Source organism: Arvicola amphibius, chromosome 12 (assembly GCF_903992535.2).
Source record: "Arvicola amphibius chromosome 12, mArvAmp1.2, whole genome shotgun sequence".
Lineage (NCBI taxonomy): Eukaryota > Metazoa > Chordata > Mammalia > Rodentia > Cricetidae > Arvicola > Arvicola amphibius.
In genome coordinates, this window is record NC_052058.2 from 135,422,607 (window position 1) to 135,446,599 (window position 23,993).

General features: G+C 46.6%; 1 protein-coding gene and 1 pseudogene across 1 annotated transcript in view; one reads left to right on the top strand and one right to left on the bottom strand.

Annotated features, from left to right (window-relative positions):
• Positions 1–23,993, bottom strand: part of Cyfip1 (cytoplasmic FMR1 interacting protein 1) — an 83,824-nt gene that overhangs the window by 56,057 nt on the left and 3,774 nt on the right. The window lies entirely within an intron of this gene.
• Positions 12,464–22,352, top strand: LOC119802481 (annotated as a pseudogene).

Consider the following 23,993-nt stretch of genomic DNA (forward strand, 5'->3'; position numbering starts at 1 on the left):
GAAAGCTCTCCTGACCTCTATAGAGTATCCCGCGGCAGAAAATACCGGTTCCTACCACACTTGCCATCTCCCTATACCCTTTCTACATTGTCGTTTCCGTCCTAGCTGCTGGTTCTGAGGGCTCCACAGAGGGTGTGTTAATCCCTCACATGGCTGGAAGAGGGCAGCATCTCCTGCACGGTTATTCCAAATACATGAGTACAAGAGGACTGCCCTTGGCCACCAGCAGTGTGGCTACAACCAGCTGGAATCGCAGGGACTGTATTAGAGAAACAGTGTGTCTGAGGTGAGCACAAGAGAAAAACATCAACCCAAAACTGGAACAGAGAGGCAGAGAAGTGTAGGCATAAAACACACATCTATGCCAGCTACAAGACGCAGAGGCAGCACACAGCCTGCCTCCCATCGAATGGCTTCTGACCCTAGCAGGATGGGCGGTGGGGTAGAAAGACAGTCCACGGTCCTGGAGGGGAGATAGGAAGACTTGGGGTTGTGTCCCTAATGGAGCCACAGGATGGGTTGTGTTCTAAGAAGGAAGTGACAGCAAACGAGGCCAAGGAAGAACTCAACGGAAGCCTGTGAACAAAATGGCAGCGTGGAAGCTAAAGACCCACAGACCATAGCATGCTGCCTGTGAGCCTTCTCAAGGGTCAGAGTTCCATCCCAAGATGAAAAACTGGGAACAGAGGTTCCAGAGACCCAGCAAATCCCAAGCCATGGTGGTGAGGGAGAGTCCACAAAGCGGCATCCAGTTTCCGTTCTAGTTATTTGGCACATAAAAAGCTAATTGCTAACCCAGATTGCTAACCGTAGACTGCTGTGACCTGAGCCCGCAGAGTTCCGGCCCATACTTTGTGACCTAGGCCTTAGATCATGAACTAACAAACCTTGACCATCCAGGACTGCTCTTAGGCGAACAGCCCCCAATTGGCATACCAGAGACTGCACGACTGCGAACTGTGTGCACAGTGGCCAAGCCTGGCCCCTCAGAGCTGTACGCAGACGAAAGCAGAATTTACTCCTTCACACGGTACAAATCACACGGCAGGAAACGGCACACAAAGAAACTCAGTATAACCGTACTAAGTGTTACCCCCAAGCGAAGAACACCCCAGCCCACTGTCCTTCACCACGGCCAGCACTCCAGCTACTCAGCAGCCAGCTACCCTCGTCCAGTGTGCTCGCTACACTACGGTTACCAATTCTATCTGAAGATAATTGATTTGCTGCCTGCCGATCCTCTCTGTTACTCTAGGGACTGATAGCCACTCAGTCTACTATAATATCGGGTCTATATAAATGGCAGTTGCACAAATACGTGGTATTTACTTATTTATATTGGTGCCAAAGAGCAAACGTAGGGTCTGTATATGGTAAGTCGTATATTAGCACTAAGCAGTAGCCCATATAAATATGCAATATTTATGTGATTATATAGGCTATATTAAAATAACTATAACGTCAGGGGGTGTTAGATAATTAAACACACAGGCTTGACACAATTGAAGATGGACCCCATCGATCCATTGTTGATCCTGGGGTAATTAAGGTTTTAGGTATTCAAAAACCACACTCGGAAACCAAACCAAAGTCAATGAGGATCTATAGGCTAAAAAGGATAGTCAAAGGGCTGGAGAGAGAAGGCTCAGAGGTTCAGAGCTCTGGCTGCTTTTCCAGAGGTCCTGAGTTCAACTCCCAGCAACTCTATGGTGGCTCACAACCATCTACAATGAGATCTGGTGTCCTCTTCTTTCTGGCATGTAGGCATACATGGTGACAGAATAAACAAATCTTTTTTTTGGTTTTTCGAGACAGGGTTTCTCTGGGTAGCTTTGGAGCCTGTCCTGGAACTCACGGGCTAAGGTCCTTATAAAACCCTTCTTCAGACCTTCTCTGCTACGGCTGCCCATCTTTCCGAGTTGTATAACCCTTCCTCCTGTCTATCTCGTCTTTGGGAAATAGCCAAATCCTAGTCAGGTTTTCTTTAACAGTGTTGTTTATATACATCCATACGCTGACCCTAACTTAAAAGCCTTTCTTCATCTCCTTCTCCCCGCCAGCTGCTGAGATTTACAGCTTGCCTGCTCTGCTGCTCTTTCACTGTAATAAAATGGTTCTCCAGTGCCCTTCTCAGTCTACTTTTCAATTCTTTTACTGAGATTAAGAAGACACAAAAGGGAAGTTTAATTAACAGGGGAAAAGCAAGCCTATATGGTGGTAAGATTTCCATATTCTGTAACAGAGTAGAAAAATGCTAGTCCTAACAGTCTACAAAGAGTTCACAGGCATGCACTTGGTAGTTTTTACAACTACCAGTAAAAGAAGATTAATCAGTATGGAAAAACTATCAGGCTCCAGAGATTTCGCTTGGTGGTAGACTGTTTCCCTTAAAGGCACAACGCACAAAGTCCTGGGCTTAACACCCAGCACCACCACTGTCAGCAACCCAAGAGTCGGTGGGGGAGAGTGGAAATAACTATCAAATAGGCACAATTTGAGATAAATTAAAATGGAATACTACAAAATGTTCAAAGTCTAAAAGGAGGCAGAAACAGGCCGACAGTATAGCTTAGTACGCTGAAAGCACTGAGCTCAACTTGGCACCAAAGCGAACTAAGCAACAACACAAAGCCAACCAAGAGAGTAAAGAACCAAAGAATGAAAGAGAGGATGTAGCCAGATGTGGTGGGGCACACTTTTTAATCCCATCATTCGAGAGGCATCGGGAGGTGGATCTCTGAGAGTCTGAGGTCAGCCTGGTCTCCCTAGTGAAGTACCAAGCCAGTGAAGGCTACCTAGAGAGACCCTGACATCATCCTCATCCTCATCATCCCCATTATCACAGTAACAACAACAAAGACGAGATCTAAATCTAAACACATTAATAATTACGTAACTATATATAATCTAAATTTGAACTTAGAACAGGAAGAAAAACAGTAAGAACTAGTCAAATGGAAGTAGGGTGGCTCTGGGCACTAGCCTTCAGAAAAGGACATTACTGCAGCTAAACGGTGACTTTGCATTATAAAGGAAGGAGCAATACCCCAACGCCAGAATGATCCTAACTCTGTCTGCATCTTGCCTAAACATTTCAAACTCCACAGCAAAAATGGGCAGAAGAACTGGGAAGAAAACCCAGAAAATGAACAACTCCAAACCGGAGATTGACAGTGGGGCTGTTAGTAGCAGGTTGGGCAGCAGCCTGTCTCCCTGGCAACACACTAATATCAAGAAAGGAGTAAATATCACAACCACTCCTCCTTAGAGTTGGAAACAACATGCAAGAGCCTCCCAGACGCCCCTCTTCAATGCTGAAAGTGCCATTCGAAAAGGTGGAGGCCCACCAAGGAAAAGCTGCCTCCTCCTGGAAAAGAATGAATATTTCACAGACTTTTTTTTCTTTTAAAAAATCTATTCTTTTTTTATTTTTTTTTTATTAAAAATTTCCGCCTCCTCCCTGTAAAAAAATCTATTCTTACACGATTTGTTTTAAAGCCTATCAATGGCACATATACGGATTAGCCCAGAAGCCCAATCTTTACTGCCTACAGACACTGACTGCTAAGCCTGCCTGAAGCAGAACTTCCTGTTCCTACAATCTCCCTTCTAGGAACACTGGCCATATTATTCCAGTCTGCACGACTACTGCTCTGGGCATTCTCATGCTCTCTGAATGACTCTTCCTCCCGGCCCCACGCCCCCGCCCACTCTGAGCCATCAAGTATACGATCTCAGGTCTCCAGGGCTGAGCTTGTCTGCTTTCCTGACCTTACTTGGGAAAGTAGAGCTTGCTCTGGGGCTCTGATCAGTCCCCTCCTCCCAGCAGCTGCTGAGACCTCTACCTAGCTTGACCTGTCTATTTTCCCTTAACTCTTAGAAACTGTCTCTCGTGTCCTTCCGAGAGGGCCAGCTTCCTTCTTCCATGGTCTTTATACAGATGTGGCCCAGATTAAAGCCGGATCTTCCCTTCTCAAAGATCTGGATTAGAAGTAGGTCATACCACTTCAACTGATTTAATTTAAAAAAAAGCCCATCATTGGTGTGCCCGACTACTTCAGTTTTAGTTCATTCTAGATGTAGTCAAGTTGACAAAAAAGAATTATCATCACAACTCCACCCCTCATATCCCCTTATGTCATGCTTAATTTCCAAATGAAATCAGTAACCAGGTCATAATTATCCCTAACATGATATAACTATCCCTTGTACAATGGCAAATACTTTAGAAATTTAGAATAAATAGGTAGCAATGTCCCTTGAGGGATATTTTTCTGTATCTCAAATTTAAATGATAGCCACTGATAGTCTCTTAATTGATGTTACATGATAAAGAAATCGAGAAAAGAAAACACAAGTAACTGTACAAACACATCCTTAACAAAATCAATACTCACGTCAATTATAATCCTCTTTCTAAAAACTGGTCATGTGGTCTTGGCTGCTGTTTATAATTCCCTTCCTTAAACAGGGCGGTGGTGGCGCACGCCTTTAATCCCAGGCAGAGGCAGGCGGATCTCTGAGTTCGAGGCCAGCCTGGTCTACAAGAGCTAGTTCCAGGACAGGCTCTAGAAACTACAGAGAAACCCTGTCTCGAAAAACCAAAAATAAAATAAAATAAAATAAAAAATTCCCTTCCTTTACTACCCATTCTTTATTTCCTCCACTCTCGGCTGCTCTTGGCTCTTTTCCTGCAGAAATGACCCATACTTTCACTCTTCAAGCGTCTGTGCCCACTGTCACCCTGCCTGGACTAGGATGTTGGAGTTTCCCATTGACTATAATCACAGGACATGGTAGCATCAAGAGACGACCTAAAAGGATCTCCTGTATTCCAGACAGAATCTTTCTTAAAGTCATTGTGGAGAAGCAATCCAATTTCCCCTTTGTAATCTGGATCAAACACCCCTCCGAACACTGTTATTCCTTTCTTAGTCTGTTGGCCTGAAGGACATCAGAACACTCCCTCTTCTGGAAAGAAAACTTCTAGACCAGCAGAACTTAAGATCACGGAACAGGAAGCATCCCCAGTGGACCACTAGGGATTATAGTGAGTGGATCTACTCCCTTTTCCATCCCTTGATTCCTGGGCATGTGGATGCTGGCTATGGGAGAAACCGTACCATACACTGGACCTAGATCCAAAGCAGGTCACACTTCTCGAGAACCCCGCCCCCTCTCTCCAGTCTGTGGCCATCTGATTGGTGCTGTCACTGTGTCTTCAAAGGACCATTCCATCTATCAGGCCAGCTACTTCAGAATGGTGGGGAACATGGGAAGATTGGTGCATTTCATGATTGAGGACCCACTGCCACACTTTTCTGGCCATTAGGCAAGTTCCTTGGTCAGAAGCAATGCTCTATGGAATACCATGATGGTGGAGAAGGTATTCTGTAAGTTCACGGATGGTGCTTTTGGCAAAGCATTATGTGCAGAAAAAGCAAATCCCTAACCAGACTGTCTACTCCAGTAAGGACAAAGCATCGTCTTTTCTCCAGAGGAATTTAGTCAGCCTGTCACCAGACTGCTGGCTGGTCGGCATTCTATCACATGACATCACATCTCTTCAATCTTGTACTTCTTGTTTTCTACTTCTACACACCTAGATTCCTCCTCCTTTTCCTCTCTCGCCCAGCTATTGGCCACTCAGCTCTTTAGTAAACCAATCAGAAGGTCCCTTGGCAAAGACACATCTTTGCAACAAATAACCTGCAACAAAACTTCTTCACATCAAGACCTGCTCAGACCCAACCATATATATATATATATATATATATATATATATATATATATATATATATATATATATATATATATATATATATATACCACTCTCATTTGGTAATGGATCGCTGCTGTCAAATGACGTCATGGGTCAGATAACACCCAGCTCAGGTCACAGGGTAAAGTGGTGACCCACTGTCAAATGTTCAGTTTCTACTAAGACCCAGTAGCAGTGCAAGAAATGTCTCTCAAAGGGAGAATTATCTGCACATGACTTTACAGCCTTGTATTAAAAAATATTTGTTAACTATGTAAAGACGTGCTATATTTGTCTATGTGCAGAATATCTGTTTAACTATGTAAAGATATGATGCATTTGTTTAATTATGTAAAGGTGTGTTGCTGTTTTACCTTGCCTGCCTAAGGCACCTGACTGGTCTAATAAGAAGCTGGACAGCCAATAGTGAGGGAGAGGTATAGGCAGAACTTCCTGGCAGGGAACTATAATAAGTAGGAGGAGGAATAGGCTGAAGAACAAAGAAAAGGAGATGACAGGGAGACACCAAGGGCCAGACAGACAGACAGACACAGAGGAAGCAGGAAAGTAGGACACACAGAACAAAAGAAAGGTAAAAAGGTCTGAGGCAAAACAAATGAAAAGAAACAGTGTAAATTAGAGCTAGTGGGACTAAGCTAAGGCCGAGAGTTCATAATTAATGATAAGTCTCCGTGTGTTTTTATTTGGGAGCTGGTTGGAGGCCTAAAACCAATTCCACTACAGCTTTGCTCCAAATCCCCCAAAGGTCTGTTCTGTGTTTCACCTACAGGGACCTGCAAAAGGCTCCAAACAGCATCCCTATCTGCTGCTGATATCTCAAGTACCATCAGGTCTGTTGGATCATCCGGTCCAAGTGGTAGAGCAGCCTGGACCTGCTGAAGAGCCTTTTTCTGTTCCAGGCCCACTCAAAGCTAACAGCCCACATGCCACAGGAGCTGGAGTAGCGCACCCAAGTGAGAAATGTTCTGTCTGCAGAATGCAACTAAATGTCTCACTTCTTTCCTGGAGGTGGGAGGGGCCGGGTGCAATAACTTACCCTTCGCCTTTGAAGGAACAAGTATACATGCCCCCACGGCACGGGACTCCTAACTTCACTGAGGTAGAAGGCTCATGAATTTTGGTTGGGTTTATTTCCCACCCTCTGATATGCTTATGTGTTACCAATGAGTTCAGAGTGGCTGCTACCTCCGGCTCACTTGGCCCAGTCAGTACAATGTCTTTAACATGGTGCACCAATGCGATATCTTATGGAAGAGACACATGGCCTAGATCCCTTCTAACTGAGTTATGACCCAGGGCAGGAGAGTGAACATATCCTTGAGGTAACTTGTTTTAACTGTAAAGGTATACTGCTGGCCTTGCTGACTGAATGCAAATTGCTTCTGGTCGTTGCTATGGACAGAACTGAGGAAAAGGCATTTGCCAGATCAATAGCTGCACACCATGTACCAGGAGATGTGTTAGTCCGCCCCTATAAGGACTCCACGCCTGGCACAACAGCTACAATGAGTTTGATAGTCAGTCAATCGTCATTCCCCGTGATCTATCTGCCTTCTGCACTGGCTGGAATGGAGAACGAAGGGACATCCAGTGGGGATCACCTCCCTGCATCTTTAGAGTCCTTGATGGTGGCTCATTCCTGCAACTCCTTCAGGGACGCCATACTGGGTTTGATTCACTATTTTTCTTGGCAGAGGCAACTCTCAAGGCTTCCATTCGGCCTTTCCAACCATAACAACCCTCACTCCACAGGTCAGGGAGCCAATGTGAGAACTCTGCCAACTTCTAAGTATAGCTATCCCAAATATACATTCCGGGGATGAGTTCAGGGACTCACTGGACCTACTGTGAGTCAGACTTCAGTAATAACTCCATCACCGGACTTCTTTAAGTCTCTCCTTCCCCACGGAAGGCCAGAAATGTCTCTTGGGATCTCCTAGAATCAGCATCAATTCCAAACTAGTATCTAATAAACCCTGGAAAGTCAGAATGTTTCCTTTCCCTTTGTGAAAAGCCGTAGGCCCCTCTGGGGAAGGACTGGAGAAAGGTTAATAAAACTTTAAAGGTATTTTATCAAGGTCTTTTCTCAGAGGAACCTGGCCATCCAGGTCTCAAGGGGGTCTATAAACTGGCTCAAATCTGGAAACTGTTGACAGGCCAAGATTCCCCCTTCGCCACAATCCAACAGGCCATTAAGAAAATGCCCCACAGGCTTGCTTACAGTTTGATCTTACGGAGGCAATTTCTCAGTGAAGACTGTCTCTTCTCAGATGACTGTAACGTGTGTCACTGACATAAAACTAGCCAGCACAAGATGCCACAATGTAAGCATCCCACAGCAACATTTAAATCATATATTTGGAACAACTCTTATTCCTGCTGGTGCTTCCAGTAAGCAGCTGACAGTTTAATGACGGAACCACACACATAAATGTCCACCCCCAGGATCTGGTCAAAACAGCGCCTCAGGAGTGAGCAATAAAACAGTAAAAGGCCATGTTTTGACAGTGCAAGAAGGTGATCACCCGGAAGCCAGCGTCAAAGGCCTGAAATGAAAACTCCACCCCTCCTGCTGCCTTGATCCCTGACCTGTAGCCTCCAGAAGCTGAGGAGGTGAGTTCCCACTGATCTGTGGTATCTGAAGGACCGTCCTCAACAAACTCACGCAGAGAAGCACCCAGGCAGGATCCAGATGCCCCTGGGCTGTCAGGTAAAAAAGAACATGCAACGGTATCTTGTTTGTTAGGAAAAATACATGCTCCATCCAGAAAAGGCACGCAGCTATCTATATACAGCAAGCAACCACCTGCCCAAGCGTGACCTGTAAGGCCACTTGTATTCCACTTGTCTGAGCTATAGGCGCTCTTGCCTCCCCAGGCCCTGAAGTGACCCAGGAACAGAACACGCTCCTGCGGTTTAGAGGACTGAGCGGTCCTGAGGGCACTCCGTTTCTTGGCCTGCATTCTATCGGCAGCAGTTCAACGCTCACCTTTGCTTCTAAATCCTAAGTTACAAAACGACCTTACATGTGGAATTGGAGCTGATGTCTTAAAAGTCATCACTTCTTTATGTTACAAATGTGCTCTAAATATCTTTTCAAGAGATTTTCCGAGTTCATCACCAAGTATCCACGGCCCGGGAGATACCTGCTCTGCCAGGCTAGATGGTAAATTTCCATAGAGCAAGCTGCTACCATTCGGTGAGAGATCCAGAGTCATCTGAGTTTGGAGCCGCACACCGCATGTGAACTGCTTCACTGCCTGATGAAGGGACCCAGGTGAGCATCAGAGGGCACCAGGCATGGGTAGAAAGGAGGCTGAGTTTCTCAGTGTGCCCACAGAAAGGAAAGTAGGTGTTCATCAGGCTGGAAGTGTCACGTGTTCTCAAAGTCATCCTCACAGCCACTCCCATGGTGGGATCATCTCAGCATACTGATCATAGCTACTCCCATGGTGGGGCTGCCCCAGCATACTCCCAGATAAGAGAGTGATGCTCTCAGAGGTCCCCAGCTCAACAAGAGCCCTGGCCACAGACAGACAGACAGACAGACAGACAGACAGACAGACACACACACACACACACACACACACACACACAAGCTAGATAATGTGTGTCTGTTTAGGGCTGAGCAACTGGACTTGTGGGGTCAAGGCCAGAGTTAGCAGCCCAAACTGGCCCAGTCCTGCCCCTCTCCTCCAACCTGGCCCCTCCCGTAGATGCTGAAGGGCTGTGAGCGAGGCAGGCCTGGTGGATAAACACAAGATGTCTCTAACCTATGAAACGCAACCTCAGACAGTTCCGACAATTCTGTTCGGCCCTGTGGCTGCATGCCCTGCTCAAAGCCCAGCACCCGCCACACTCCTGGCTCTCAAAACTCACCAGCTCATCCAACTACCCAGGGGGTCCATCCCGTCAGTACCCAAGAAAACAATGAAGCGACTTTTGCCAAACTTACCAGTTAACCACATTTTGAAACAAAGAACACTGAATAATTAAACTCATGTTTTTTACCAAATGATGATGACTTGATCATTTTCCCTGTATCTGGGCAACCTGAGGCAGACAGCTGAGAACACAGACGCTCTTGTGTTTAGACAAGCTGTCCTTCAACAACTCGAGGCTCACGAAAGGACTACCGAGGTTCAGTCTCGTGGCACAGAGCTGTAGTCCAGGCTACGGAGGAGACTGTAGCAGCAGAGGCAAGAGTTCAAGCCCTGTCTGGGCTACGGAGCCATTCCAAAGCCAGCCCATGTGACTCAGCAACAGTCTCAAAAATTGAAAAACAAAACTCCTAGGCGAAACTGCACAAAGAGAGTGAAAATCAGAACAGCAAGACTGAGGTTCCGCCTGTTTTCCGGGACTGCGCTAGGAGACTAGAGGAAACAGTGAGCCCAGGTATATCCTCAGCGGGACAGCAACCCCAGGAGAAAACCAAAGACATCATTGTTTAAGGGTGACTAGACAAGCACTGTAGACCACGTCAGGTCTTCTGGCATTTGAGGGCACTGTACGTATGCGATGTACTTGCATATACGCAGGCAAAACGCTCATACACATAAAATGAAAATACATCTTTTAAAAAGGCTATCTGGGCTGGAGAGATGGCTCAGCGGTTAAGAGAACTGGCTGCTCCTCCAGAGGTCCTGAGTTCAATTCCCAGCAACCACACGGTGGCTCAATAGCATCTGTAATGACATCTGGTGCCCTCTTCTGACTTAAAAGTCGTTCATGCAAATGAAGCGCTCATAACTTTAAATAAATAAATGAATAAATAAATAAAAAGGCTATCTATGCACGTATGTGGGTCTGAGTACAGGGACAGGCTATGAGACTAGACAGAGACCACAGGAAGGGGAAAGGGGAAGGGAAAAGAGGTACAAATGAGGAAGTAGGGAGGCCAACAGGACACAGCAGATACGGAGTCAGAGAGAAAACTACCGGGAAGTCAGGCGGAGAGTTGGGGAGCGGGGAGAAACGGGGAGGGAGATCAACAAAAACAAATTAAGTTTGTACCCTCTGATGTAACCCAGTACTTCGTGAGATAGTTTACGAAACAAAGTAGTTTGCTTGCCTAACTATGGCACACGAGCAAAGAGAAACGATGACATTTGTTTCTGCTAACATGAACAAGGTGTCAGCTGATTTTTCTTCCTCTTCTACACGCAAACAACAGCCCTCCAGAAAGCAGAAATTCTGACGTTTCTGTACACCCTGCTCACAGGCATCAGAAATCTCCTGTGTGGTACATCTTTCCAAACTGCTCCGTTCCCTTCCATGTGCTACAATGGCTAAACCCTGAACTAAACCAACTAAGCAAGGGCCGCTGGCTGCCACTTTTATCACAGAGGTAACTGCTATGCTATGATAAAGTGGGCAAGATGCTTCTACCTAAAAACTATCCATGTAAGTGTGGAGGGGAGGCAGAGGCAGGCAGATCTCTGTGAGTTCAAGTTCCAGGCCAGCCTGCGCTGTAAGAAGTCTCAAAACAATAAACAAAAAGCAAACAAACAAGCAAGCAAAGGAATTGGAAAAATGGCTCTGTGGCTCGGAGCACTTGCTGCTCTTGCAGAGGACCCAGGTTCAGTTCTCGGCACCCACACAAGAATTCACAATAACTACAACTCAGACTCAGAGGATCTGACACCCTCCTCTGGCCTCAGCAGGCATGGCACACAGACAGACAGACAGACAGACAGACAGACAGACAGACACAAACACACACACACATACACACATGCTGTCCAAAGCCAGACTCCACCTAGCCCTGCCCCACGTCTGGCTTTTGACAGGGTCCCAGGGAACTCATCAGGCTTACAGAGCGAGCACTTTTACCCACAGAGCCATCTCCCGAGCCCTGCCTCTGTCTACTTTATAGACAAAAAAGTACTGTTGATAAAAAGAGTAAAAGCCAGGCAGTGGTGTCACACGTCTTTAATCCCAGCACTTGGGAGGCAGAGGTAGGCAGCTCTCTGTGGGTTCAAGGCCACCCTGGTCTACAAAGTTCCAGAACAGTCAAGGCTATAAAGAGAAACTCTGTCTTGAAATACTCTGTCTTGAAAGACCAAAAAAGCAGGGGTGGGAGGACAGGGGAGGGATGGGGGGACGGGAGTACGCGACATGGGGAGGGGGGCATATATTCTATAGGATAGACTTAATCCTCTTGTAACCAACAGTGCAGGGTCTTCTTTGGCTCCTCCACTGGTATCCTTTTGTCCTGCCATGCCAGACCCTGCCACAGTGGGGTTCCAAAGCTATGTTTCTACAGTTCCCATTGTGCCCATAGCGAAACTCCAGCAGCTGGCCAACTTGACAGATGCCTGGATCATTGGCACAAGTCGTCTCCCTGTTGGGGCCTGGTCTTTCCTCCACAGCGTGAGATTCCCAGACACTGCACGAACTACTCACCATGGAATGTTTTCTTCTGATTGTGACATCCCTGTATCTACAACACAGCACACGGAAGAGAAAAAAGAAAATACATCCAACTCATCTTATTCTAACACGTGGACCATCCCTCCCATGGTTGTCTCTGATGCTTAGGAAGACGGTCACACCACAGACAGGGAGCTGCCGGGGTCCAGAATAGACTGCTGGGTAGTCTTCAGGGAAAGAAACCGAAGCTGAGCCTTGAGGCATCGAGCAGACTGCTCCAGCCACCGGGCGAGCAACTCCTGCACTGGCATGGGTTCCCAAGGCTCCCTTCCACCCACGGGCCATCTGACCATCTCCCTAACCTGCCTGTGGCAGCCTGAGCGCTCACGCTCAGACACAAGGACAGTGAAGCTGCTCCCTCAGAAGGGCAGATGTACACTCATGCCCCAGGCACCTCCTGGAGAGCATAACAAATTACCCCCGGGGTGCTCATTACTAAGGCTGGAAGTTATGACTTCCCCAGCCCTCTGCTTCTGGGAAGGAAAGGAACTGCCTGTGGCTGCCACCACTAACAGCCTGTGTGTATCAGCAAGCTCCTGAAGGACAGCTAAGGATTCCATCCTACGGGTGATCAATACTCCCCGGTCCCCACCTCCCTTGCTATCTATCCTCACAGTTCCCCCGAAGCAGTAAGCAAAACTACAGGTTTGCGACAGAGCAACTATTTGATTCGGGTCCTGGTTAACTTTCTGTCAACTCAACACAAGCTGGAGTCATCTGGAAAGAGGAACCTTAATTGAGAAGACGCCTCCATCAGACTGCCTGGAGTCAAATCTGTCAGGCATTTTCTGAATTAATGACTGATATGGAAGGGTACTTCCTCATGACTGGGTATCACTCCTGGGCAGTTGGTCCTGAATGCAAATGGACCTCTGTGAATTCAAGGCCAGCCTAGACTACAGAGTGAGTTCCAGGACAGCCAGGGTTACGTCTGTCTCAAAACTAAAAGAGAAGAAGGTAGGTTGAGCAAGCCATGGGGGATCAAGCATTCCTCTCTGGCTTTTGCTTCAGCTCCTGCTTCCATATTCCTTCCTAGAGTTCTTGCCCTGACTGCCCCCAATGACAGACTGTAACAGGAGATGAAGGCCACATTACCGCCCTCTTCCTCCCAAATTGCTTTTGCTTATGACGGTTCAGCGTATGACTAGAAAGCAAACCAAAGAACTCCTCTCCCTCAGGGAGTCACACCACCTGTGGACGATCTTTCTTCTCGTCCTGTCCTTCCTCTTACCCAGAAGAGCAGAGTCTTATCGGACAGTCCAGCCTTTTAAGTCCTCAGCCAGCCTCTTTTCCCTAGGCACGGCCACAGGAGTTTCAGCCCTCCACGGTCCTGGGTGAGCACTCCCCCAGGGTTCCCTGAGATCATCAATAACCTGTCTGTGGCCCAGTAAGAGAATCTGGCACACCCACCTACTCCACACCTTATTCCCAAATCTCTACCAAGGTTCCTGCCCTCACACTGACTGGGTTGAAAATGTCCATCAGCCCCAAAGTCTTCACCTTACAGGCACTGAGAGACTCCACAGACCACCCAGAGCACAGAGGCCTGTATCCTTAGGTGTCAACGGTAGCTCACAAGGGACCCTCCCAGAGGTGCCACTCCACAGCTGCCATTGTGCACCTCGCTTGCCTCAACAATAGGACGGGGGAAGGGACCCAGAGGAAGAGGGCTTTGCTGTTGTTGTTGTTGTGGTTTAGGTGAATCATAATCCTAATTGCCCGGCTGGCTCCCTACCTGCCTTCACAATAACCGTGTCCAGATATTTAGCCATCTATCAGGACAAATGCGGAGAGGACCTCCTTCACAAAGCTCATGCCATCACCGTTGACATACCTGCACACAGAGGACACCCAAGAAAGAGAACGCCCACGGGAAAGCCTCAGCTGTGGCCTGTATTTTCAGGCCATTTGTGACACAGCATGGGAAGGATTCTGACGTCACGTGACTACCTTCGGAGCAGAAGGTGAATCCAGGTTAGGGGTACTTTCACATGGACCAACGGCCAAGGCAGACACAGACCAGCGGCACGCTTACGGTTTAGTAAGAGGAACAGCGTGTCCGACGGAAGAAAACAGCACAATGTGCCCGACAAGCGGCTAACACAGAGAACACAAGGGGCTCAAGCAATGTGACAACAGAAAAGAAGAATACCATTCTCAAAAAGACACAGGTCATTTCAACAAAAGACAAATGGGCATTGCTCAAAAGATGCGACACTAATTACTTCCCAAATCACCAGGGAAATAGGAACCGGAACCACAATGAGGGAATCCCCTCTTCCCGATGGGAATGACCATTATTAGAAAAAGTGCTGCTGAGGATCAGAGACAGGAGCATCCGGAGATGGTGGTGAGCTGGTACAGTCGCTGTGGGAAAGCACGAGGTTCCTCAAAAAAACTAAAACCAGGTCTACCGCAAGACCCAACAATTCCAATACTTTGTCTTTATCCAAGGAATTAAAACTATTTTGTCAAAAAAAAAAAAAAAAAAAAAAAAAAGGCAGCTAGACTCCTGCTCACATTAAGGGCCCTTTAATTTGTTTTTAATTTGCATTTCTCTTAGACTCTGACTCCTATACAGCAGCCAGTTTTTGCTTCTCTCCCTCCCACCCCCACCCCCTTCACATCCAGCAGGCATGGGCTGCTTCTTCTTTGCTTTGAACCTTCTTCACCAATTCCTGAAGTCGTTCGCTAGACTTCCGCTTCGGCAGAACTGCTGCAAACCTGTTTCCAGTCAAGCTATGCGCTCTTCATTTTACTTACTTGTCGGAAATCTAACTTTTGCTTCCTTGGAGGGGGTGGGAGCGGCAGGAGATTGAAGTGAGCAGCCACTGCGAGGTCTTAAGTTTTAGCAAGCCAGACTTGTCAGTCTTTCACTCTGGAGTTTCCTCTTTTACTTCTAAATTTACCAAGGAGTTGCCAGCCCCAGCCCTGGGAAAGGAGAGGTTTCTAATAGTCCAGGACTCAACAAACTGCTGATGTCATTACCAGAATCCAAAAAAAATCCCTCATGAGAGACAGTGTTTGAAGCCAATGAGTAATCCCAGAGAATTAATGTAAAAGTAGCATCTGTTCCACATAAAGTTCGATAAACTGATGATGAGAATTTTCTAGGCAACTTTTCAATAAATGATGCTGGCAAAACTGGATAGCCACCTGAGGCAGAATGAGATCACGTCCCTGCTGTCACTCTGTATGAAAAGCAGTTCAAACCGGATCAATAAACCTTAATTTAAAACCAGAATTATAAGCCAGGCATGGTGGCACGACTTTAATCTCAGCACTTGAGAGGCAGAGGCAGGAGGATCTCTGTGAGTTCCAGGGCAGTCAGGGTAAACAGAAAGAGAAACTCTGACTGGGGGCTGTGTGTGTGTGTGTGTGTGTGTGTGTGTGTGTGTGTGTGAGAGAGAGAGAGAGAGAGAGAGAGAGAGAGAGAGAGAGAGAGAGAGAGAGAGGGGAGAGAGAGACAGAGACAGAGAGACAGAGAGAGAGAAGGGGTAAGAGGTAGGGGAGTAGGAGGTGGGTGTGGAACATACGGAGGACCCACTGATGACATAACAAAACCAGAACTATAAAATGCTTCAGCGTAAAAGCATAGCTCTAAGAATTAACAAGTGGTTTTTACATCAAATTAAAATGAGTTTTGCACACACACACACAAAGATAAGAATAAACAGGTAACCTACAGAACAGGTGAAAATCTTTGATAGCTACATGTCACTATTATCTAGAATGTATAATATATTTATTTATTATCTAGAATATATATATATATATATATATATATGTTGGCTTATGATGTTTTCTATCTCTGTGATACACTCCATGATTAACACACCTTGGTGAGGAAAGAGTTTAAGTAAGTTCACATTTCCAGGTACTGATTGATCCACCACTGGTAGAGGTCAAGGCAGGAGTCACGGAGGTCAGGAACCTGGAGACATCAACTGAAGCAAAACCGTGGGAATTCTGCTTACTGGCTTGCTCTCTGTGGCTTACTCAGCCACCGTTTTCTTCTATAGCCCAGAATGGCCAGAGATGGCCCCTCAGTGGACTGGGCCTTCATCAGTCAACAGTCAAGAAAACCTGCCACAGACCAATACAGTAGAGGAAACTCTTCAACCAAGACTCCCTCTTCCCATACATATTCAAGCATGATGGTCAACTCTTCAACCAAGACTCCCTTTTCCCATACATGTTCAAGCATGATGGTCAACTCTTCAACCAAGACTCCCTTTTCCCATATATGTTCAAACGTGATGGTCAAGTCAGCAAAAACGAACTAGCACAACTGTAAAAATTAAACACACACAGAAATCCTGCCTACTAATAAATGGACAAATAAAACAAATACAGCTCTCAATAGAAGTACAAATGATTAATAAATATTTTTTAAAAGAACTTAGCATCTTTGGTCATCAGAAAAATTCAAATTAAAGCTATTTTGAAACTCCATCTCATCCCAGTCAGAATGGCTACCCTCAGGGTTCCCCAAAAATGAGGGGTCCCCAGGATGACTCAATTGATAAAAGCAAGGTGCTTCTGCAGAAAACCCAAGTTCAGTCCAACAACTCACAACAACCTATAACTCCAACTCCAGGGGATCCAACACACTCTCCTGGCCTCTGTAGTAGGCACCTACACTCCAGTGCACATACCATAATTATAAATAGACTAAACTTTAAAACACGATAACAAACGCCACTGGCTGAGGACGTAGGGGAAGGGTGGGAGGATGACCTGCTATATGGCCGTCACTCCACTCCATATTCTTGCACATCCATGTTAACTGCAATTCTTTTCACAACAGCCAAGGAATGAAATGAGCCCAGATGTCATCCACTGACAGAGTAAAACACAAGAAAAACATGGCAGACAATGGAATTTTATTCAATCATAAAGAAAATGGTAAAATTTCCAGGAAAATGGAGCTGCAAATGCCTTGCTTGTCCTTTAAGGATTTCATACGACATCCCTTTTACATTCGCCTCCAATCCTCCCCCCAAGTTCCACCCTCAATTTCTTGACCCCCCCTTTCTTATTTTAATAACCCACTGACTCCAACTTGAACTGCCCACAAATTCCTGGGTATGGGTCCATCTATTGGAGCATGGTCAGCACTGCAGGAGCCACACCCTTAAAGCAAAATGACTGTCCCCCTAGACACCACCAACTGTCCATAACTCTTCCGTTAGGGGTTGGGGCTTAGGAATCCCTCTCACTCTGTGTTAGAATGTTGACTGGCTTATTCTTTTTTAAAAAATATTTTATTTATTTATTATGTATACAACATTCTGCTTCCATGTGTGCCTGCAGGCCAGAAGAGGGCGCCAGATCTCATTCCAGATGGTTGTGAGCCATCATGTGGTTGCTGGGAATTGCAACTCAGGTCCCCTGAAGAACAGTCAATGCTCTTAACCACTGAGCCATCTCTCCGGCCCGACTTGCTTGTTCTTATGCAGGCCTTGTGCAGGAACCACAGCTACTGCGGACAACTGCAAAGTCTGATATTAAGTTAGGCGACCCAGGCTCGGAAACAGAAACACCATGTGATCTCTCCTAGTGGATAGCCTAGCTTCTAAAGTAATGTGTGTTTAAATGAGAAGCCAGAGAACTAGAAGGGGTCTCATGAGACAGGACACAAGAAATGAAGGGGAGTCGGGTATGGTGGTGCACACTTTTAACCCCATCCCTCAAGAGGCAGGGGCAGGCAGATCTCTGAGTTTGAGGCCAGTCCGATGTAGACTGGGTGAGTTCAAGGATGGCCAGGCCTACATAGAGAAACCCTGTCTCAAGAAACAAAACAAAAAATGAAGGAGGGGACGCCAAAAGCAACTGAACACATGAGATAAGAAAGGGGAAGAGGGGGTGAGTGGGGAGGAGGGGTGCAGCAAGAAAAGGGGGGAAAGGAAGCTACGAGTTCTCATAGCTTGTGTGCACGGCTCCTGTTTCTGGGGAAGGGAAGTTAGGAGTGTCACTTCTTCCAGGACAAGCAATTCAGCTGCCCCCACAAAAAAAAAAAAAAAAAAAAAAAAAGGAACACGGATCCTATCTGTGGGAGATGGCTGCTCTCTAAAACACAAGTCACTGAAGCACAACTAAAAAAAACCCGGAGACAGAAATGGGGGTTCAACTTGAAGATCAGAAAGGCAAAACATCCAGCCACTGGTTCTTGCCTCTACCTCAATCCGAAATGGCCATCCTGCCTCCAGGAATCTCAGACTGAGGCTGAGAGCTGTCTCCTCCCGTTTTATATTCCTCTATTTCTGGGATTAAAGGCGTGCACCAGTACTGCCTGGTTTCTATGGCAAGCTAGTGTGGCTGCTGGGATTAAAGGTATGTGTCATTGCTGCCTGGTCTGTAAGGCTGGCCAGTGTGGCTGTTATCTGAGCCTCAGATAAGCTTGATTTATTTATTTTTTTTAAACAACTTTTTGTTTGTTTGTTTTTGTTTTTGTTTTTCGAGACAGGGTTTCCCTGTAGTTTCTAGAGCCTGTCCTGGAGCTAGCTCTTGTAGACCAGGTTGGCCTCGAACTCAGAGATCCGCCTGCCTCTGCCTCCCGAGTGCTGGGATTAAAGGCGTGCGCCACCACCACCCGGCAAGCTTGATTTATTAAAATACAAATGTAATGCCACTACAAGTCACCCCTGTGACAGCTATCTAGGGAGGTCATCTCTGGTCTGAGACCGAGACCACATTATCAGCTCTTCCCTGAGGCACCAGCCAGCCTGTTTCCCTGCTCCACAGAATCTGGACTTGCAGCTCCTTAAGATGGTTCTCACTGTCTCAGTCTGCCCGCCCCCACCCACACATACCCACACGCATATAACCTATCTGCTCTGTTTTTCAAGAGAATCCTGGCTAAAACACTGACTACCACCCCCATTCGTGTGATCAGAGCAAACAACAAAAGGCAAAATCCTCTGATTCTGGTGTGTGGGACAGAAACAAGGACGAATGTCGACAGCCTGAGATTTTCGTGTCCAAACGTGCTCACAGTCAGCACTCTCTGAAGACAGGGACCCCAGTGAGCCAAGAGAAGTGGGTTTACAGCTCCCCGCTTTGGTAGACTGGTGCATGCGTGGTTTGTTGCTGATAACAAACAATGCTTTAAAATAGATGCGCCTAGGCTGGGTGGTAGTTTAGTAGTGGGGCGGGAGCACCAAGTACAGCCCTGTGTTTGGGATTCTGTGGCTAAGTCACAGGCACACAGGAAGGCAGCCCTCCCTCCAGAGTCAAGAATGCCAGCACAATGGGCACAATTTGCTGTGAAGGTTATCAAAACAGGGACACTACCTCCTTTACACAGCAACGAACCAGGCTTAAGACCTGAATGTCTATCACCCTGGGCAAGCATTCTATATTCATTTCCGTTGCATCGTTTCCACGGCCAAGAGCAGAGGCAGAAGAAACGCATGGACCCTTGCTTGCTCTCGGCCAGCTTTCTTTATACTGTCCAGAATCCCCTACCTAGGGAATGGTGCCACCCACAAGAGGCCTTCCCCCATTAGCTCACAACCAAGACAGTCCTCCACAGGGGTGCCCCAGCTTGAGCTAGACAACCTTTCGCTGAGCTGCCCTTCTCAGGGGATTCCGGGAGTCAAGCTGACGAAGCTAACCAGCACAGGAGGGCCTCACTCCCATCCTGGGTATCTCAGTGCAGATATCCTAATCCCCTACATTGCTGTGATTTAGAGTTTCACCAGTCAACTACCATCATGCCAGCTGCACAGGAGGTGCCACACTGCGATGCCATTTGGATAAAGACAAAAACTTTTGATGTCACCAAAGTCCTATACATGGCTACTGGAAGGGCAATTAAGCATGTCCCCCCCCCTCTCTCTTATGATTTATTTAATTTTATTTTATGTGCATTGGTGTAAAAGTGTCAGATCTTCTGGAACAGGAGTTACAGACAGTTGTGAGCTGCCATGTGGGTGCTGGGAATTGAACCTGGGTCTTCTGGAAGAGCAGTCAGTGCTCTTAACCGCTGAGCCATCTCTCCAGCCCCTTATTTTTATTATTTTTTTTTTTCAAGACAGGGTTTCACTGTAGCTTTGGAGTCTGTCCTGGAACTAGCTCTTGTAGACCAGGCTGGCTTCGAACGCTCAGAGATCAGCCTGCCTCTGCCTCTGCCTCCTGAGTGCTGGGATGAAAGGCACGTGCCACCACTGCCCAGCTCCATGCCTCTATCTCTTTCTTAGCTCTTGTACTGAATATCCAGGTTAAAATTGTCTTTTAATAAATTACAGCCTCTGGTTCATACTGGCCAGGTTTGATATTTTTGGCAAGGCTCTAGCTTGAGTCAAGATCCTCAGAATCTTAGAGACTTCCTCAGGCTGCCAAGGACAGTGTGGAGTTGTCCCTGTGTCCCCACTGACAGGTCTTCAGACCAATTCTGCCTTCCTGGAGTGGCTCCAAGGAGACATCGATATCCATGCCAACTGTCCTAGGCAGAACAAGGACTCACATTCAGAAATAGAACCCACCACTTTCTGAATATCGGCTTTTCTTCTCTGTGGGACAAAAATCCCTCCATGAGCTTGGGAAATGCCAAGAAGAGAGAGCTTGACAAGTTTGGCCAGGAGAGCACTTGAGATGCGACTACAAATCACAGGCGTTGGAGCTCAAGTTCAATGTCCACCCTTTCTGCCTCCACAGCCGGGCGTGGAGAAGCAACCCTAATCTAGGTGGTTGGGGAGCAACTAAGAAGATGAATGAGTTTCTGCTATGCTCACCATCCCGGCCCCTGCCACCTGCCCAGAAGCAGAAGCACAGTCCGGGGTCTTTGGGACCACAGGCAGAGAGAAGCCTTTGGTTACAAAAATACCAGCGTTGTGTTTTAACGTTCTGGAAGCCTTATAAAACCAGGCCAACACCTGTGCGACAAGGCTCCTTGTGGCCATCAGCTCTCCAGATAGAGAGAACAGTAAAACAGCTGAAATAACAGTATGCACCCAATTTGCATTACACGGGATGCTGGAATTGAAAGGCAGAGATATACACAATGGCTAAACACCCAAAACAAAACAAAACAACACCCACAGGAGCCAACCACATACAGTCCACGAGAAACGTGTTTTAAGTTTAAAGACACAAAGGAAAGAAAATGAAAGAACGGAAAAGGATACATCAAACAGGCACGGTGGAGTAAGCCTTTAACCCAAGCGCTCGGAAGGCAGAAGCAAGTGGGATCTCTACGGCATCAAGGCCAGCTTGGTCTACAGAGCAGGTGCCAAGCCTGCCAAGGACACACAGAGAGACCCTGCCACAAAAACAGCAAAGGCACAATGAGCAAAGCAAAGCCAAGAAAGCATGGAAGTAGCTGCCACCTGAATATACAGAAAAAGAGGCTTGAGGACAAAAAAAAAATTGTTTCTGAAAGAAACACGGCCATACACAGTGGCACTTGCTGGTCACCCCATCATTCAGAAGGCTGCGGCAAGGGGATGGTTACAGGACTAAGGCCATAGCAATGATGGGCACACACGCACCTTACAACACTGTCAACAATGCAGCTGCAGAAAACACTGTTAAGAGTTAGTTATTGAAGAATTCAACAAAGCTCTACCATTCTCAGCAATCAGACGGTCAACATTCCAGAAAATGTGGACATCACTCTGAAGGGGCGCACAGTCATTGTGAAGGGCCCCAGAGGAACCCTCCGAGGGACTTCAATCGCATCAATGTAGAGCTGAGCCTTCTTGGGAAGAAGAAGAGGCTCCGGGTTGACAAATGGTGGGGCAACAGGGGGAAACTGGCCACCGTCAGAACCATCTGCAGCCACGTTCAAAACATGATCAAGGGTGTTACACTGGGCTTCTGCTACATGACAAGGTCCGTGTATGCTCACTTCCCCATCAACGTCGTTATTCAGGAGAATGGGTCTTTAGCTGAAATCCGAAATTTCCTGGGTGAAAAATACATCCGCAGGGTTCGCATGAGGACAGGCGTTGCTTGTTCTGTCTCTCAAGCCCAGAAGGATGAATTTATCCTTGAAGGAAATGATATTGAACTTTTTTCAAACTCAGTGGCTATGACACAGCAGGCCACGACAGTTAAGAACAAGGATATCAGGAAGTTTTTGGATGGTATCTATGTGTCTGAAAAGGGAACAGTGCAGCAGGCTGATGAGTAGACCTAAGTTACCAGTTCCAGAAACAAGATCCTGAATTTTAATACAATTTGGGGTGTCTTTTGGGATAATAAAAGACTTGTATTGAAAAAAAAAAAAGAATTCAACAAAGCTGCAGGATGTTAAACACAACCAAAACCAAAATAGCATGCAGATAGTGACTACGGAACTATCTGGTTCGTAACGCACAAGCCAATCTAATAAATCTGCTTTTATGAGGTATAGAGAATAACAGAGTCCTAATTCACCTCTCTGGCCGTTGCTTGCTAAGTGAAACAGATCAAAAAACATGATGGGGACAGACACCCAGTGACAGGGACTGGGAGGACAGCCGGAGAGTAGGGACGGCTGCTGTGACAGATTCCACAGATGCCTGAGGACCCAACACTTGGAGAGCAGCATTTTCTACCCTTTCTTCTAATTTTTAAACTTGCAGGCTTAAGAATCTGACAGACTGGCTTTTCGTCTTGGAACTCCCACTTCATTGACAGTGAAGCGTAAATAATACCTACTACACATATTTTGGGGGGGGGGATGGTGAGAATAATTAAATGTGAATGACTGAGAAGTCAGCAAACTACAGGATGCCTCCTTTTATGTAAACAACTTTACAGGCAAACAGCCACACCCACTCACTGCCCCTGCTGCTCGGGATGCCACAGCACAGTAAACAAGGTCCCTAACTATTCACGACTTGCACCTCTGCAGGAAAAAGCAATAATGCTCCAAACAGGAAACAGTAAGAAAGTGAGCAAAATAATTGCCCTTCCGTGGTGGTTTGAGTAGGTATGACCTGTCATCTGGAAGTGGCACTATTTGAGGATCAGAAGGTGACTCTCAACCTTCCTAATGCTAAGACCTTTAATACAGTTCCTCGTGTTATGGTGACCCCCCCAACCATAAAATTATCTTCATTGCTACTTCATAACTGGAATTTTGCTACTGTTATGAATCATGATGTAAATATCTGATATTTCTGATGGTCTTAGGCAACCCCTGTAAAAGGGTCATTCAAAAAAACCAAAGGGGTAGAGACCCACAGGTTGAGAACTACTGGACTGGAAGGACTAGGAGGTGTGGCCTTCTTGGAGGAAGTGCGTCACTAGGGTTGGGCTTAGAGGTTTCAAAAGCCCATGCCAGACCCAATCTCTCTGCCTGGGGATCAGAATGTAGTTTTTGGATACTGCTCCAGAGCCATGTTCCTGCCCTGATAATGGACCAAACTTCTGGAACTGTAAGCCAGTCTCCAATTAAATTCTTCCTAGAGTCACCTCTGCCATGGTGTCTCTTCACAGCGACACCCCAGTGACTAAGACGCTTTATGAATGATAAATGGGAGCCTGTACACAGGATAGAGACAGAAGTAGCAACTGAAGTGGATATAATTTATTTTTAATAGTGATGATGATGCAAACCTTTTATTAAAAAGATTATTTACTGCATTTACAGTGTTCTGCCTGCATGTATGCTTGCCCACCAGAGGAGGGCACCAGATTTCATTATAGTTGGTTGGGAGCTACCAAGTTGTTGCTGGGAATTGAACTCGGGACCTTTGGAAGAGCAGCTAGTGCTCTTAACCTCTGAGCCATCTCTCCAGCCCAGAATAAACATTAAAATACTGGGAAGTGGTGGTGCACACCCTTA